Source organism: Meleagris gallopavo, chromosome 7 (genome assembly GCF_000146605.3).
Source record: "Meleagris gallopavo isolate NT-WF06-2002-E0010 breed Aviagen turkey brand Nicholas breeding stock chromosome 7, Turkey_5.1, whole genome shotgun sequence".
NCBI classification, from domain to species: domain Eukaryota; kingdom Metazoa; phylum Chordata; class Aves; order Galliformes; family Phasianidae; genus Meleagris; species Meleagris gallopavo.
Window position 1 is genome coordinate 21982518 of NC_015017.2, and position 11528 is coordinate 21994045.

Genomic DNA, 11528 nt, shown 5'->3' on the forward strand with positions numbered 1-11528 from the left:
CTCGCCCCAAAACCTCCGGGCGTGCCGCCGGGCGCAGCGGTATGGAGGCGAGGCGGCAGGGCTCACCTCCGGCCCCAGGCTCCGGCCCACCCCGCGCCCCGCTTCACCGCCTCTCTCCTTCCGCCAGAGGGTGGCAGAGGCACGGGCACCACCGCTCGTTCTGCCTTCCCAGCCGCACGGGAACACCTGGATCTCAGTGACTCTCCCAGTGCTGCCGCTGGATTACCGCTTTACACCTGCCATCCTATTGCTAAAACGCGGAACATTTGTTTTTGCACCTCCGACAGCCCTAAATCTACGTTTTCCCACCCCACACCCCAAGCGATGCTTTGCTGACATGTCGTGGCGGTGAACGTGGTGCTAGGTGCCGACGTGTTGTAGTAACTACGCAGACGCCCAAAGCAAACTCTGCTCACAGAGACGGCACGTAAGGGGCTGGAAAGAATCCACAGTGAGACGGGAGGAAGGAAGCAGGCAGGTGAGGTTTGAGGATTCAGGCACTTGCAGAGTGCAGGGCAACAGGGATGCATTCTTTCAGAGGGGCTCGAGGGGAAGGGCAGAAAATTCAACTCTTTTATGGAAAGAAGAGCGACAGACTGAGGCGTTATGAGGCCAAGGCTACTATTGTGCCAAGCAGACCTACTGTCTAGGAAGTGGACACAGAGGACAAACAGCGAGAGTACCAGAGGCAGCTTTCAGACGCACCGAAGTGCTGACAGTCCAGTATGACGTGACCTTCTGCCATCTATTCCAGGGGAATAGTTTAAAGATGGTTTCAGACAAGCAGGAAAAGCGTTTGCACGACATGGAGAAATATAATTGTAGCTTACTGTCTCTACAAATGGAAATAGACATTCACAGGAAATCGTGGCAGGAGGGCAGTGCAAGGAATCAACGAGAGATCACACAAAGACCTCAGAAGCCATCCATCACTGAAAGGTGCCACCGCCCCGCACCGTGCCCTGGAACAAACACCGTGCTTTAGCACCAAGGGGAAGCCGCCGGCTCACGAAGCTCCGCCGCCGCAGCCCCTCGGAGCTGCAAGGTTCGGCACCACGGACAGCGCCCGTCGCGCCCTGCGTCGCCCGAGCGATTCCGAACGATCGCGAGCGATTCCGAACGGCCCCGAGGGAGGCGGAGAAGGCAGAGCCCCTCGCTACCGGCCGGTCAGAGCGCTGTGGGGAGCGACGCAGACGGGGCTTGGCACCGCCCCCGAGGCCCTCCAGGTGGCGCTGTACCTCGAGGCCCAGCAGGCCGGGAAGCGGCAGGCAGCGGCCGGCGTTCCGTGCCCCCGCCAGAGACCGAGCCCCAAAGCCATCCTACGCGCACAGCACCCCATCTCCGGAGGTACACGGCGTGCTCACCATTGAACACCCGCGCAGCGCACACTCTTTTCATAACCACCGGGTATATAACCACCGGGTGGGTGCCCAGCAGCTGTGGTGGTCCTGACATTGTATTGAGGTGTTTTCGTCTTTGCTGCCTCTGATTCTTTTTTTTTTTTTTAAAAAAAAACAAAAAAACAAGCAGTTATAATAATGTATAACCAAATACCTTATTACTACAACCCACGCTGCCTGCATCAGGTATTTTTCTCCTTTGTCACAATTTCTTGTACAGTTACGTTACGTCTCATTTACCTGTGTGTTTGTTGGAATGGAATAATTTAAACGACAAATTTCAAAAGAAAAACTGGAAAACGGTTCAAAACAAAGCTATTCAGAAGTGTTCTGGCTTTCACTTGCACTGATAAAAAATACAAATTGATTGGGGGAAAAAAAAAGAACATGCTGAGAAAAACTAACAAATGATTGTTCTAATTACTTGCCCTGTCCAAAAAGATTTACGAATGGAAATTAGGTAGAGACCTCTATTCTAAAGATAACTTTTGCTCTCTGTTTTATGACACCTCATTAAGGTTCACTGTAGTTCAGAGGTAGCTTTAGGTTTTGCCATTGACCAGTCACTGATGTACGCAACTGTCCCAATTGCAAGAATTCTGTCCAGCACTTGCATTCCAAAGGCAGCTCAAGGAGAGCTGCCAGCTAGAGCACTCAGCACTGCTGTGATGAAGGGCATTTGGAGAAGTCTAATCCGAAGCACACTGTTTTACATACTTTGTGGCTTCTTGCTGCAGAACGTTCCCTTCCTGATCCATGCTGGCATGAGTTGCTGTCCGTTTTGATCTGTTCCATCTGAAAAATATCCCCAACTATAACCCACATCCCAAAACAACAGCAGGAGCAAATCCCCATCGTCAGTACCCACCAGCAAACATGGAAGAAAAGAACCTCCTTAACTTCCAAACTAGATCAAATATAAAAAAAAAACAACAGAAAGACTTATCTAGATAGATAAAAAAAAAAAATACTTAAGTCGTGGAGCTGTAATTATAGTATGAACAAATAGTAACACCATTATACCCAGTAAATCTGCTCTCTATTAGTTTTAGGGACTTGCAAACGTTTACCCTGTGTTTAAAATGAATTTTATTTCTAACCTCCATCATTAACCCTGTGGAGCCGAGACAGCCAATGCCCTGAGTCTCCCCTTGTGATTTGTTGCTGTAATCATTACACGCCTCACTGAGCTGTATCTTTTTATCCCATTGGAGGGCATCAGTTGACAATTAGAACATTCAGTAATTTCAGTAATGCTGCTGCAGGAGATAACACAATTTGTCTCTGTAGTCCCAAGAATGAATGTATAGAGATGAACTCTGGGATCTTTTAATATATGATCTATTTAAATTAAGCGTACTTCATAAAGAATCTTCTGGAGACAGGAAACACAGGCTTTTCTTGTTCTTAAACCATAAATCACTCTCAGGTATGGGCTTTCTTAGGTCTCAACAGTTACCAGAATCACTATAGCTATGCATTTGCCCTTTTATTTTCCCCCCTCCTTTCTTTTCTCTGTGATGGTCAAGTCAGGGTTTGGTTTTAAAAGCTTGACAGCTTCACCTAAAGAAACATTAGTGCCAGTAAAATATCAGACCTTTTACAGCAACATATTTGAAAAGCCTGATCCCTCTGCTATTTTTTAGCTACATAACAGAAATTTACATATATATATATACACACATATATTTTTTCTTCCCAAAAAGGAAGCTTCAGTGCATGCGGCTGAAATAAAAGTGGTTTAAGAAGAAACAATTTGTAGCTAACACACAGCAAGGTGCAAACCAAGCACATTGTAGAAACATAGTATAAAGGCAGGACGATATGAATAGATACTTTATCCGTCAGACAGAAAGGACAGGTAGGTAAGAATTTCCCCCCCCCTCTATTTGAATGAGCAGTTTATATTTCCAAATCTGAGGAGTTTCATTATTTGAATTCTCACAATAAACAGATGCATCCTATTTTGAGGAATGGAGGAGTGCATGAGCTTAAGTCAAAGCCATCAGCTGTTACACATGCCTTTCTTTTCAGTATTTAGTATGGGAGATTATATGAGAAAACTAAGGATCAGTTTTAGGGAAAATGCACTTCCCCTTGATCTAATGACGTGACTCAAACTGAGCACATTTGCTCCCAAACTGAAGTTTAGATTAATGTTACAGACACATATTCAGATCTATTAATGTAATAAATTCCTGTCCTCTACTTTGACCCTTCAGTACTTCTCTCCAAGTGTTCATTTACCGAATGCTCTTGGCTCCACTTGCTGGCATTTTGATAGCTGCTCTAGAAGGAGACAACCACAGGAACGAGCAGAGCTGCAGTCATCTCAGTGGGTGTTAGCCATTCAGAGGTAGAACAAGAAACAAAAATCTAGCCACGATATTTTTAAGTGTTTTTTTTTTTTTTTAAAAGTGCTTATGCACAGCAGATTAAGAGCAGCACTGCTCTGAACAATTAATTGAGTATAATATCTCCCTACAATTTTAATAGAAATTTAATGTTGTAAGAGTTTCAAGGAAATGTCTGGGAAGGGATAGTGCTCTGGTATTTCTGATAGCCATATTCTCTACAGAACAGGTAAGAGGACTGACCTCGTTACTCTCTGGCCACAATGAGAGAACATCAACCTGAGACTTCGCTCCTCATCTACCAAACATCTTCTTTCTTCTTTTAGCAGAAGTCCAGGCTAAATAAACTGAAGGTAAGCTAGCAAAAATTATGAATAATTTGACATATCCAAGTTTATGCTATTAATATCATACAGAAAAGCCCGAAGTTAGAGATGTATTTCTAGTGATCACTTCACATACAAATTCTATACAAAGGCATTAGGGATCTGCAGACTGCAAAATGACAAACATATAACTTTTTAGGGTGTAGAAGAATACAGAATCTCCTCTTCAATAGCTAAAATAAATCCATAATTCAGCTTGTGTATTGGGGTCAATTAGTTCTGAATTACTTCAGATATTAACATATCCATTGTTTGCCAAAGGCGGACTATGGAAAATCCTGTGGCAGTTTGCAGCCTGGCCCTGAAAGCAGATGATAGACATTTTAAAAGTAATTTGGAAAAAAAAAGGTTTTTTTTCTTTGTAGTAGTTTCTTTACAAGAAACATGAAATGTGAAGCCTTGTAAGAGTGTATAATCAATGAATATACAGATGTTATGATTAAGAAATATACAGGAAAGTTAGGCTGAACAGGTCATTACACTAAAGAAGAATGGATGGAAAGCTTACCCTTGTCCTGGGCTCACTGAGAAGACTCCAAAAGGAGTGATCTCCAAAAGAGATCCTTCCCCCCGGTCAGCTCTTAAATGAGATCTAGGAGAGGTGGAGCCAGGCTCCATTCCTTCCAGTAGCACAGGAGCATTGTCTTCACCTGTGCTCCCAGGGCTGACTCATTGCTCATCTCAGGTGGTCAATCAGAGGTTCAGGCCATGATTCAGCAGTTCCAGTACAAAGAGTAAAGTCAGATATTTTTGATAAACATCTTATTTGTCTTATTTACCCAAACAGATTTGTATGAGGAATTACTGAACGGTAAGTAACACAGCACAGAGACACCCCAGAAACCAAAGACAATTAAAAAAAAAGTTTGCATATAAGCATGTCTAATCGAATGAATATTAACCAATTATTTCTCCAAGAGTTATAAACTTAGACCATTTCTTTATTATTTGATAATTTGATTCTCATAAAAAAGAGCACACAAAGCATCATTCGGCACTTAGACACACTGTTGGCAAATAGAGGCTTTTCTTACACTGAGGTGAAAGGAAATAACACCCTCAAAATTATAGCATCAAATGGCTGCTATACAGTTTCAGACAACCATATTAGGCCTTAGAATTTCTGTAGAGAAAAGCAATAGTAAACCTTAATGTGTTCATGTGTTTAATAAAATATGGTTACTGTATCTTTTCTTCAGCCTACCCCAGAACTGCATGTTAGCCATATTTGGTTTTCATTAGCTGACTTTACTGAACGTGATTACACTCAGTCCAATTCTTCCTCCCAGTATAACTTAGGATTTCATACAATAAAATTCTTACTATTTTTTAAAAATAAGCTGTAAGTACCGTAACAGTTGGTGAGGAGCCTTAAACTGCAGCAGCATGGCTGAAATCAGAGTATTTTTTTAATCACTTAAAAGCAAAAGAGTTGCTCTATCTTTGCAGCTAGATACCTTTCAATAGGCATGCCAGTCAATTCAGACTTTTAAAAACCACTTGGCTTATTATCTGCTTCTTTCAGCACTGTAACATGGTTCACTTAGTCTTCACCATATGGACACCAACTGATTTGAGGTAATACATATGGCAGACATCCCACATAGATGCCTGCATTAAAAATGGCAGAAGATATTAGCACAAAATGTAAACCATCTTGAGTTTATACATCCGATCTATTATTGAGATACTCAACTAAAAAGGGAATTTGCTTCTCAAGAGCATACCTGAATCATTTAAAAGTCTTAATGCCAGCCCAAGAAAAATGAGCATATTTATAAAGTAGGAGGAACAATCTCCAGCTTATGAGTTTTCTCATCACTTTTAAAAGCATGGATACGAATTCGTATAGAATTTAAGCAAATGGTTCTATTTTACAAAAAGTCTCTAAATTAAAAAAAAAGAAAAAAGCAAGAGGAGATGAGTGATGCAGACACAAAAGCTAGTAATTCAGAAATCACTGCCTCAAAAAGCTTGATTGTTTTAATTCCTTTCAATGAAGTGAGAAAAGAACCTTCCCCCCCACTTTTCTCTGGAAAGCAGCTGACATACTTATTCCTTATCTACTTCTGCAAACCAAACTTCTGTTCCTTCTACAGCCTGTGGCCAGAGAAATAGCTGAATTATTGGTGGTAAATTTACTCAAGAATTGATCTTGAGTAATTCAATCTTGTAGTTTCTTTACACAGACCAAAGCCACCAGGAATGTGAATTCAACTTCCTCAGCTGAGCATGAATTGTACATAGCAGTCACATCTATCATCTCTGCTGTAATGCATGCTCAGTCCATAACTTTTATAAGTGTTAACAATAATTAATACAAAACTGGCAAAAACCACAATCTTATCAGTCATGTACAATTTCTGATCAGTTTTACAACTGACATTTATACAGTGTTATATAGGTTATCTCCAAATCTGAACAAGACAAAAAGTTTGGGTAAAGTTTTTCGGTTGAAGTACTCTTAACAGCGGTTTTGTTTGGGTGAAATCCATAAACCACAACATTTTTCAGCAAGTTGTTTTTTCATTTTTAGTTGGCATTTCTCCCACTGAAAACAGTAACAGAATCCCCATCATCATACTTATTTATCCCCATTCGAGTCTAATGCAGCAGACCTAATACTTCCAACTACTTCTATGTATCAAGTATGAATGCGTCCTCAAGGTAGAGAACAAGGTAGCTTTTGCAGGCATAAGTTTGAAAGTAATATGACTATAGAAACTCTAGGGCTTGATATTAATGATAGTAAAAATCATTGAAATTTAGAAGAAAAACAGTAAACAATATACTGTAATGTACCTGTTGGAGGATCAAAACCATTGACTGAAAAACCATAGAATTTCCTGAGAAATTTCCCTCAGAATCATAACTTTCTTCATCTACCTCATCACTGCTATTTGGATTGTTAGTAGTCTCGATGTTGCTGCTTCCATGACCTTTTTCTTCATCATCTTCCTTATCCCCAATGGCAAGTTTCTGTGATCCTTCTGCCATAAAAATATATAAAATTATTCTTTGCTGCACTACATTTTACATTAAAGAAGTTTAAGGAAAACAAGTAAGGCAGTTAATTTAACATATTTTCAGTTAAATCATTAAATACCGATTAATCATTTCTAGTGACTGAGGAGAGCTCTGCTATGATTGTGTGGCAGGCAGCAGAGTTAAAACTGTGAAGTTTGCTTGTATCCTGAGATGTGCTGTGACCACTTTGCACTTGGAATTGGCCAAAAAAACTCTAAAGCCAGCACAGCTGGTCACCAGAATATCATTCGTTTATGGGCAAATGCTCAGATGAATTAAGCCACTGTTTAAGCTTCTTTATTGTTTCTGTTTCCTGTAGCTACATAATAGCAAGGGAATGGGAAAAGATTCTTCTCTCCTTACACCGCTCCAGTGTCTGTATATCCTAACAGGTCTAAGAAGTCCTGATAATGAATAAATTCTGTAAGCTAAACTTAGCACAGAAGGGAAGAAATGCACACCTAAACCAGGCTTGGGATTATCCAAAGATGTGTTAAAGTAACTATTTCCCCTTCACTGTAGTATATGTTACAGAATTCTGAGGGACTTCTTTGAGCTTAACATCTTTCAGCCTAATATTTCACGACAAATATGGCAAACATTTTGACATAATTCAATTGCCTTGATCACATGTAATAAGGCATAATCAGATGTCTCTTTGTGAATCTATTGAGTTCCACTACTAATTGTTACATTCTCTGCTGGAAGTTTCCTGATGAAATGCTAAGTGTATTTTCAAGTGTTCCTCTTCCACTTCAGTGTAAGGTGATTCAGATTAGTGTATGGTCTTAATGCTTTGGACCACGCTAGCTGACGTCTTACTGACACAGATAGCGGGAGCTCATCTGGCCCATTCCACCTGTTCTGAGTTTCTAAATTCACAAGATTTGCCTCTTCTGCCCTCTTCCCTCCCGCTCCTTTAATGTACTGTGAAATTAATACTTGTGATTAAACATCAACAACTAGAAAATGTTTACTACGTTTGTTTTTTGTTTTTTTTTTTAGCTCAAGGCAGCCTATTTATTATACAGGCTATGCAGATTTAATATAAATATATTCTTAACTACTGACTTTTAAAACATAAAACCAGGTTCCTATTAGTACAATAATTCACCATGTTTAATCATTAAATGCAAAAATGTCCCTATAATAAAATACTGCAGCTATGATTCTCAAACTTACTCATCAACAACCGTATTTCAAAAAGAGGAAGAAGCTGCTTGGCTCTGGTGTTTTCTTGTTCACAGATCAGAACTGAAATTTGACAGCATAATATATTACCAACATGCATATGACGACACAGGCAAACAGAAAAGCAGCAATAAGGTTGTCATTTGTGGTTCATAAAAGAGCAATTATAGCAATCAAAAATTGTACATATGCACAAATCAAAACTAGATATTCATAACTTGAAGAATGTCAAGCCTACTGTTGCAGCCAGTGTTTCTGAGTAGCACTGACATTTTGGTTAAGTGATTACAATGAAAAAAATGATTTCTCAGTCAATGGCATTGGTAATTTCAGATGAAACTTTAATTCTAGCATTAAAATGGAAGCAAACAAATGGCATACAAGAGCAATAATATAATGAATTAATATGAGAACAACAAACTGAAAATTCAGTCATCAAGTTAAATCTGAGAGAAACCCCATACCAGTAAGACACAAAAAACTTGAACATTATTTTGCATATCATATGCACACTGAAACCATGAAGTAAGCGAAACCAATCTAATTAAAATTTTTTACCTGAAAGAGTAATTTCTGTATTTTCCTTAACAGCCAACCACCTCACTCTTCTCATATCCCTAACTAATATCCCTTCTGTATCAGAAGTGCAATCTTTCCTCTTATAGTCTAGATAGCCAATTGAACTCATTCTATCTTAGGTTCTTAACTTACACATAGCTTTGAAGCCTTCTGTTTGGATAATACACCTGAGGAAGTATTTCTATGTCCTGTATTTGCATACTTTTCCTCAATTTATGCAAGCTGGTCCGATAAAAGAAAACATCTCTGCACCATGCTTATGTCTTAGTTTATAACAAATATAAAAATGCTGTCACAGGAGTCATTTGCTAGCTGGCATGACACATAGTTCATAATATACTGGGAAAAGGAATACATTCAGTAAAAATGCTTGGCAAAGATCCTATCCACAATGACCTAAAGCTGGTGATACGATTCTTCCCCCCTCCCCCCCCGCAACTCTTTGGAATGGAACTTGATATTTAAATCCCTGTGGGCAAAAGGAACTGAATTAGAATTCCCCATAACCACAGAATCTGCTAATACTCCAAATACTCAGATTTCATTCCACCTGTTCATTCATTCCTGTGTGCTAGGAGAAAGGACTCTTTCCTAATTATTGGAAAAGGCTCAGAAGAAAACTTTTGAGGAGACTGAAATTATGGTAACTTACTTTGTAATTCCAACTTCCTAGTTTTGTCCAACTTGCCTGATTTATGACTTCTAGATACAAATCATGTAAACAAGGTTTTAGTAACTGATCTTTGTATTACTTTCAAAACCACAGATTAAGGTGTAGATTCCAGAAACCAACAAATAAATAATCTATTTCCATGGTCCTTCGAGATATTAAATAAAATTTCCACGGAAGTAGAATTTCTTTATGCTTTACTTCTTTATGCTGGATCTTACTGTCTGCCACACTAAGTTACTGATGCAAGCACAATTCCAGACTCACTAGTTTCGGAAAACACAAACTTTGGCAGAAATTGTTCTGTAGTGTGTCAGCCATCGGGTGTTAATTGCATGTCAGTCTAGCTAGGGGGCATCCACCAAGTATTCATGGAATTCTGTAATCACTGGTAAAAAGCCAAATGTTTTCTTTCCGTTACCATATAAAAGACTATTCTCTTCAGAGCTATATTCAGGAGATTACAGGTCTGAAAAATGTGGCTTTCATAGTCTGAAGTATGTTTACAGGCAAATGCTTTACAAAGATAAGCACTCATCCCAGGGTGAGCATTTCTCCATAAAGCCAGATATAAACAGGTGCCAGGATGGCGTATTCAGACCTGAGGGAAAAAAAAAATTCTTTTGCACAACCGAGATGCACAACTACTGCTTATAACATCTACTATAAAATAACCCATCAAAAGCATCTCATTTTAGCATCACCTATAGTGTGCGAGTAGGTTGTTAAGTACATTCAAATCTTGCCTACATTGTCTTGTACAATCTGGGTAGCACTACTGGATGAATTTTTATTTTTCACGCTTTTGGACAAAACATGCTGTCTATGTATTGGAAGATACTGTCATTGGTGGGAATAAGTAAGGGAAAAAATGAATAAAACAAGCATATAAATATATGAAATACTAAAAATTGCATCATTTTTTCCACCAAATTTACCCGTAATGAGGCTTGACAACCACAGCTATAAAAACACCAGTGTAATCACCCTAATAGTAAATATTGATTCTCTACAGAAGAATGGGTTAGTTGAAAAATGAACAAACATGCCACATATGTATTTTGAAGGACAAAACAGTAGTTCTAATCATAACGTGATGAATTTTTTACCTCTTGAAGCTGAAAATTCCTTAGCAATAAAATCCCAGAAAGCAGCAGACATGTTGCTTTCTACCTTCCTGCTTTCTACACAGCAAAAGAATTTTTACCTCATTTTAACAAGCCTTCTCCTCCCATTGAAGCTTTACAAGGAATATGATGAATAATGAATTTTCAATTTGCAATTAATTCTAAGGTAACTCAGATCAAAGGTGGGTTCATTGACAAAGAATAACTCCAAATTTTAGGGCGTCTATTTCTGCAGACAAAACTCAGCCCATTTTCACTAGCTGCCCACAATGCTGCTGTTCTCCCCTCTGCCTGTGCTCACCTTGGGCAGTGGCAGATTGCAGCCACCTCATCTGCACCACCAGGCTCTTCAGCAAACATAGTCTGTAACAGGAAGTCATGCCAGGACAGAAAATGACTAATTCGCTGCTCTTCCTGCTAAACCTGCAACTCAAAGCTCTGGGCAGGAACTGGGGAAGAGAGCTGCAGCAGCCACTGTGCCAAGATTTCTTACTCAGCAACACTATCAGTCACCCCCTGTGACTGACCTGCTGCTGATCAACCATCCGAAATGCTCAACAGTTCAGTGGATTTAAGAGGATTTTTCGTTTGGGGCTGCATCATGGCCAAAAAGGCTATGATCTGAACTCCAGACCCAAGAAAAAAAAATTCTTTTGCATGCTTATTTTTCACTTTATATGTGTGCATACACATTTAGACAAAGAAAGATATGCTAAAGCTCTCTTTACATAGCAAGCACCTCTCAAGGACCGACAGCTTCTGTTCTCAGCACACAGTAAATGGTGGCAGCAGTG

The 11528-nt window shown here is 39.6% G+C and overlaps 1 long non-coding RNA gene across 1 annotated transcript; it reads right to left on the reverse strand.

Moving 5' to 3' along the window:
* Window positions 1–1495: 1495 nt before the first annotated feature.
* On the reverse strand, window positions 1496–4688 carry LOC116216819. The gene is made up of 3 exons (XR_004160329.1): window positions 4649–4688; window positions 3998–4112; window positions 1496–2195 (listed from the first exon to the last, which is right to left on the reverse strand). It is a non-coding gene; the product is annotated as an uncharacterized LOC116216819 (long non-coding RNA).
* Between the last annotated feature and the right edge of the window lie 6840 nt (window positions 4689–11528).